This window comes from Lissotriton vulgaris, chromosome 12 (genome assembly GCF_964263255.1).
Source record: "Lissotriton vulgaris chromosome 12, aLisVul1.2, whole genome shotgun sequence".
Taxonomy (NCBI): domain Eukaryota; kingdom Metazoa; phylum Chordata; class Amphibia; order Caudata; family Salamandridae; genus Lissotriton; species Lissotriton vulgaris.
The window spans coordinates 713,023,794-713,030,163 of record NC_141700.1 but is presented as its reverse complement, the minus strand read 5'-3'; the positions used below and the strand labels follow the sequence as shown (position 1 = coordinate 713,030,163).

Below are 6,370 nucleotides of genomic sequence, written 5' to 3'. Positions count from 1 at the left end.
GCTCCAGTCTATCCATAGTCAATTCTTTGGCGGTTGTTCGCACAATGATTTCTGGTCCTTTTTCCTGGGTCAGGCTCTTTTTCTCTCCCCAACCGGGGCCATATCTTCTTCCTCCCTACATGAGTAGACTAGTTGGACATCCCTTGGATCATCCCTGGTTCTGTGGATTCCTTCCTTGTTGTCTGGCAATGCCTGCAAGGTTTTTTGGTTTCTCCCCTTTCTCCTTTGTTTTCTCCGCTGTTTGGAGGATAATTGTGCCCCTTTAAGCGGAGCCTGATTTTCCAGGAGATTACTAGGTTTAGTGAAATTGCTCTTCAGGGCTACTGTTGCTCTTCAATTAATACACTGATGTTTGGCCCTGATAGGGGTGAGCCCTCGTCATCGCAAGACTGTTTGTTCTCTGATGTCTGTGCCGCGCTTGCAGTTTGCTTAGCCTGTGCTTTGGGTCTTTCGACTTTACTTAGCTTAGTCGTTTGTTGTCCACTAATACTGGAGTGGACCACACCTAGCGTTGGTTGGGCTGGCACTGCTTTCCTTATGTCGACAAGGAGATTATCCAATGCTGATGGTAATGTTGCTAACTTGTCCACAATTGTTATGCAGGTGCAGCTAGCCTGAGCGAGTTTTGTGTCTGACTGTGCCCTCTTGATCAAATTGTTGAGGTCGGCCAGCTTGTCATCTATGCCGGAAACAAAAATGGAGAGTGAGTTGAGGACTGACAGCTGGAGGTCCATCTTGTCTGATTGATACTGCAATGCGTTCACAGACATTTGCATTGTGTGCAGTAAAGTGGACCAGATGTCGTATTTGTTCTGTGATTTATCCTTTTCATTGTTTGGTTTTGGAGAGCTGTTATTCCTTCCATCTGACTCGCCTCCGGTGACGTTGGAATAGGACGCGACTAGTTCCTCCCATTCTTCAGGTGTAAGATACGATGGCTCTGGTTCGGTTTCCTTAGGCATTAGCGATTGTTTTGAATTACAGTCAGGTTGGGCTGTGACAAGGCTGAGGCTGTGTTGGATGTTTGTTTTTGCCCGTCTTGGTTGAACTTGCTCATCTTGTGCTGTTGGAGGTTTTTTGTCCTCTGTGTTTTTTCTCATTGTTTTGGAGTTTGTGCTATCTGTTTTACTCATATTAGCTGTGCTCAGATTAGCTGTGCGTGCCTCCGGATGCTTGCATGTCCCAGGTATCTCTGATGTATCCTGTCCAAGAGTACCCATAATGGGAGGGATGTAATTGGGGTTGGGATTGTCTTCTTTTTTGGCCTGCAGCGGCGTGACTGGTTGCCGTATAGAATCAAGAGAACCCAAATTGAGAGGGTTATCTTTGGGATTAGATTTGTCTTCTTTTTTGGCCTGCGGCGGCGTGTCTAGTCGCTGTATGGAGCCATGAGAAGCTAGGCTAAGCTTCTTAGTTTCAGAAGCCTCCATCTCTCCTCCCAGTTGCTGTGGAAACATTTGGATCAATGAACCATCCTTGATGTGCTCATAGGGGGTGCTGTTATTGGTGATTTCCCCCTTTTTTTCCTCCCCGCCTTCGATTCCTCCCTCTGTCGTTGTTACTCTGCCACTCACCGCTAGGTCAGACGTATTGAGCCTACGTTAATTGCCTTTTACTTTATTTGTAGGCTGGGGTTTCTCCAATTGATTCATGTCATCGTACCCTAGTTGATTTTCTTCATTGAATCTCTGGGTCCTTGCCTCCTTAGTTATGGTTGATGCATCTTTTCCCTCTTTAGGGCTTGCGCCGCCACTAACATAGTTTTTGCATCTTGCTGATAGGCTACTACTGTCTAACCCCTGTTGCTGACCTTGCTGCCAATGCTGCTGCTGCTGCTCGTGCACCAATTGATGTTGATGTTCCGTTTGGTGTACATTGAGAGGTTGGAGCGGCTCCGGGAGGTTAGTTACTTTACTGCTGTTTAAGCACAGTACCGGCCCAGCATCTTTTAGAAATGAAAATGTTGTGTAAATTTTTGGTTGGTATGTTGGCTTAGGCATGTTAAGGCCGCCGCTTGAGCTGCTTGGACTGCTTGTAATACATGCCATCCCGCTTAACGAGAGTTCAGGTCTAGTAAGAAGCGGAGAGATTAGGTTGTGGGCATCATCTTTCGCCCTCACTTGCATTTCAGGACTGTCTTTGTCTATTGACTTCTTATTTGCTCTCTTTGCTCTTTTGGCGGGGTTTGCTGATTCCTGTTGCCTTGTCTTTCCGGACCGCATTTTTGCGAGCGGGCCGATTTAGGTTAATGTGGCTGCCTAGGCTGGCTGCTGTGGCCGCAAAATGTTCCTCATGTCACGTTTTTTTCAAAATTGATGTTTAACTCCCGCTCTCAGTGAGCCTCTCTGGGCGCACCTCCTTACAGGTCAAGAGAGGGGGAGGTGTTCCCGGGATGTAGTAGAGTCTGGTGGACCAGGTAACAGTGACAGAAGGAAGTAAAGAGAAGCAGAAAGTCGTCCTCAAGACCGGAGGGGGCTATAGGTTTGTAGAGGCACACACAAAAATGACAATCAGTAAGTCAGTTAGTCAATTAACCAGTTGGTCAAGTGGCCTCACCTTACGCCGTGAAGCCTGCTATGTCCTGAGTGCCGTCCTCCGATCAACTTTTCCCCGTTCTCAGTTCTCTTCATTCACCAGCACCTCCTCTGCTATCCTCAGGTGTCCCCAAGTATCCGTGAGCGCACAGCCACTAACTGTTTTCAGAATATCCTCGGTAAATTAGGATTTGATTTGCCAAGTTGAGGTTTCAGCAGCAGCAGGGGAGTTGCTCAGCTCTGCTCTGCTCTGCTCGATCTCACTGCCCTCAGATGCCACGCCTTGGCTTAACTTGTGGCTCAATTGAGGCTCCTACCCCTGTCGTAACACAGAGGTACAAGAAGTGCAGGGGGGCTGAAGCCCTGATTGGAAGGGGGGGGGGGGAGGGCCGGGGCAGGGAGGGCCAGGGAGGGGTGAGTCCTTCCTATGCGCTGCCGGTAATGGAGGCGACCGGCCACAGCCTCTCCCTGCCAGTCACCCACTCGCCCTTCTCTGAACTCCTGGCCTGCTACAATGCAGGCTGCTGCTCTCTGCTCTCGTCCTGTATATATTGCAGCGGTGCTGTACTGGGTAGAGGGATCGTGGTGCTCCAGAGATGGCCACAGAGATGGCCACACCGCACCGGACCGCTTCTGCTGTTTTCCGCCGCCTGCCCGCCGCCACCTCAAACACCGTCGTGGAGTGTGGTATGTGCGCTGCGGGCTGTAGATCGCGGGTCATAGAGCTCCTGCCGAGCCGAGCTGCCACTGCTGCCTGCTCTCCCGCGCCTGACACCCCCGCAGTTCTCTGCGCAGATGAGGGGGGCCACAGACGGAATGCGGTTGCAAAAGCTGCCGCGGGACCGAGGTCTGGTGCAGCCGGCGTCCTCCTCGCGTCCTCTCGTTTTCGCGCGCCCTGGGTCTCAGCGTGAAAACCCGGAGCTGGATTCTGGAATAAACGTTTCTATAGGGGTGTGAGTGGGTACGTCAGAGATGCTGTGGATGATGTCATTTGAGATGCCATCAGTGATATCACTGACTATGTCATCAGTGATGTAATTCATGAGGTCATAAGCAGTGCATTGTGAGGGTGCAAACTTTAGTTAACCCAGGTAATTAAAACAGCTGAATTTCTCTGGTTTTGTATGAGTAGATTCTGACCCTCACTATAATCTAGATCTAGATGTATAATCTTCTATCTTTAAAACCTTTGTTTTTTTCAATGAATTTCTAAGGTTTTTTGAAATGCTAATTCCCAACTATAACGTCCCACTAACCTTTGTTTTTATAGTGAATTTCTAAGGTTTTTTAACTAGCAGTAACGTTTGCAGAGGGGTGAAGAAATGTGGCTGGGCCTCTGACCAGCTCTCAGGTATTCTGCTGCGTAGAACTTACAGGAGGTACCAGGAGGGTTACTTGCCCCCCAAGAACCCTCTGCAGCCAAAAGGACTTCATCCCCCAACTAGTCGTGCATCATGAGGCACGTTTGTAGAGTGGTGGAGAAAGAGGCTGAGGCCTCTGACAACTTCTCAGCAATCCTGCTTTTTAGGTGAAAGCCAATTAGTTTTAACACCTATTTCAGGGCTGCTTTTGACTAATGCACTTCTCATATGGAGAGCTCGCGGAAAAATAAGGGTAGGTTTGTAGGGTAATATTTGGCCTAAAGTGGCATCTGTTAGAACTATAGTGCATAGATTTTTTATAATAAATCTAATCTCCCTTTCCTTTTGGCTGTATGTGGTAATTAGTCTAACATTGGTCTCTTCATCTTGCCTTTTTGTATTTGTGTTCAGGTTAGAGTAAATGTTTTATGTGTTTGAAAAAGCATGGTTTCTCAAATTTTTTCATTGGCTTTTAACATTAAACGGAAACGGAAGTAGCCAGATTTACTATCGATTCTAGTAGTACCTTGGGGAATTGTCCTACCAATCCTGGAGGTCGATATACCAGGAGACCTCTGAAGGAAGCTGACGGTGACGGGGCGATGGAGAAGTGGATATTTTTGCACTCAGAAAGTGGGCCGCCTAAAAATCAGCATACTAGGTGTTCCTTATAAGTTGTGCTGTGAGCAGAGGTGCAACTAGAGCCAAATTGTGTGTGTGTGGGGGTGGGGGGGCTACTAAATATTTCAGGGGGGTGCTAATTCTTCCAGCAATAGGCAGAGTGAAGATGAAGGGGTGAAAAAACAACAAAGCCTTTTTAACACGTAAATGGTCTTTTAAAGACATATGAAGTACTCTGGTGCGACAGCGATCTGCTCAAAAACTGTCTGTGTGTGTGCCAAGAAAGCTGTCTCACCCGGACTGACACACACGAGGGGGGAAGCCCTTTGGTTTTTTTTGTGTTTCTTTTTATTTTAGGCGTTTTTATATAGCGTGGACTTTACCCGAAGGTGTCCGAGTGCTTCACAATAGGAACAGTAATGATACATGAGGAGAACATTACAAGTGAGCATCATACAAAAGCAAACCTTACGTTACATGAGGCAATAGTGACTATTGTGCATGTATCAGGCGCGCAACGCCCATTGGACTCAAAGGGCTTCAGCCCCTCCTCTGCCCCGTCGTGTGTGTCAGCCCGGGATGAGACCGCTTCCTGGGCGCACACACAGCCGCACCCGAGTGCTTCACAGGTCTTTTAACCCCTTCAGTGCTCATGACGAGCCCAGGCTCGTCATGCAGCACGGTGCTCGTGTGCTCATGACGAGCCTGGGCTCGTCATGAGCTGTGGAACGCTCACACGCGGGGCTAATTCCCCCGCTGTGCTGAGCGTTCCATTGCGCGGGCGGGTTCATGACGAGCCCAGGCTCGTCATGAGCACACGAGCACCGTGCTGCATGACGAGCCTGGGCTCGTCATGAGCACAGCGGCGCCGTGCGCGGCCCCCCTTCCCCCCTCACGGTGAGGAAATTAGCCCCGCAGTGAAGGGGTTAAAGACCTTTTGCTTGTTAATGAGGCTTCTATGGTTTTCACCCCTTCTTAGGGCCCCTGCAGCTCCACTCTGCCTTTTGCTTGAAAAATCAGCTACCCGCCCCTCCCACCCCGAAATTTTATCTTAGCCCCTCCCGAAATTTGACTCTGGGTGTGCCTCTGGCATGTATCAAGAGCTAACAAAATACAAGAGGTAGCAAACGGTACGTTACAAGAGGCAAAAGTGACGTGTGCATGTTACACACGGTACGTTACAAGAGGCAAATGTGACGTGTGCATGTTACAAATGTGTACAAAGTACAAGTGGAGGTATAATATTGCAATAAATGGCAGACACTCAAAACACAAGAACAAACGTTATGTAACATGAGGCAATGGTGGCAATTGTGCATGTATCAAAAGCACCTGGCTGTATCAGCCCGATTGCACTTAAGAAGAGTGTGTTGTTTTCACCAACCCGCTTTCAATATGTGTGCTGTGCAAAATATAAAAATGTAAATGAATATAAAATTAAAAAGCAATAGATTTCATAGGCAAAACATATTGGTTTTGCCAATGCTTGTTTTATTTTCTTCTGACATTCGAGGCTATGGGGTGGGCGGGTTTTTATTGGTTCAGTTGGTATGTCAGCTTTTTCTTCGTGACATTGTATGAGGCTTTGTAAACGTACATGAATGTTTCAAGGTAAATGGCCGCCAGCTTTCGCAATCCGTGCGAGCTAACTCACGTTTTGAACACTGTTTACAAAATTAATTTATATTTCGTTCATAGCAAATAATTATTAAGAAGCACAATGGTTTAACATAAATCAATTTTCGTGAAATACAGATATATCAAATAAACAGTAAAAAAATCTGGAGATGCCGGGGATTGAACCCGGGGCCTCATACATGCGAAGCATGCGCTCTACCACTGAGCTACATCCCC

The 6,370-nt window shown here is 47.8% G+C and overlaps 1 non-coding gene across 1 annotated transcript; it reads right to left on the bottom strand.

Moving 5' to 3' along the window:
* Positions 1 to 6,298: 6,298 nt before the first annotated feature.
* On the bottom strand, positions 6,299 to 6,370 carry TRNAA-CGC (transfer RNA alanine (anticodon CGC)). The gene has a single exon. It is a non-coding gene; the product is annotated as a tRNA-Ala (tRNA).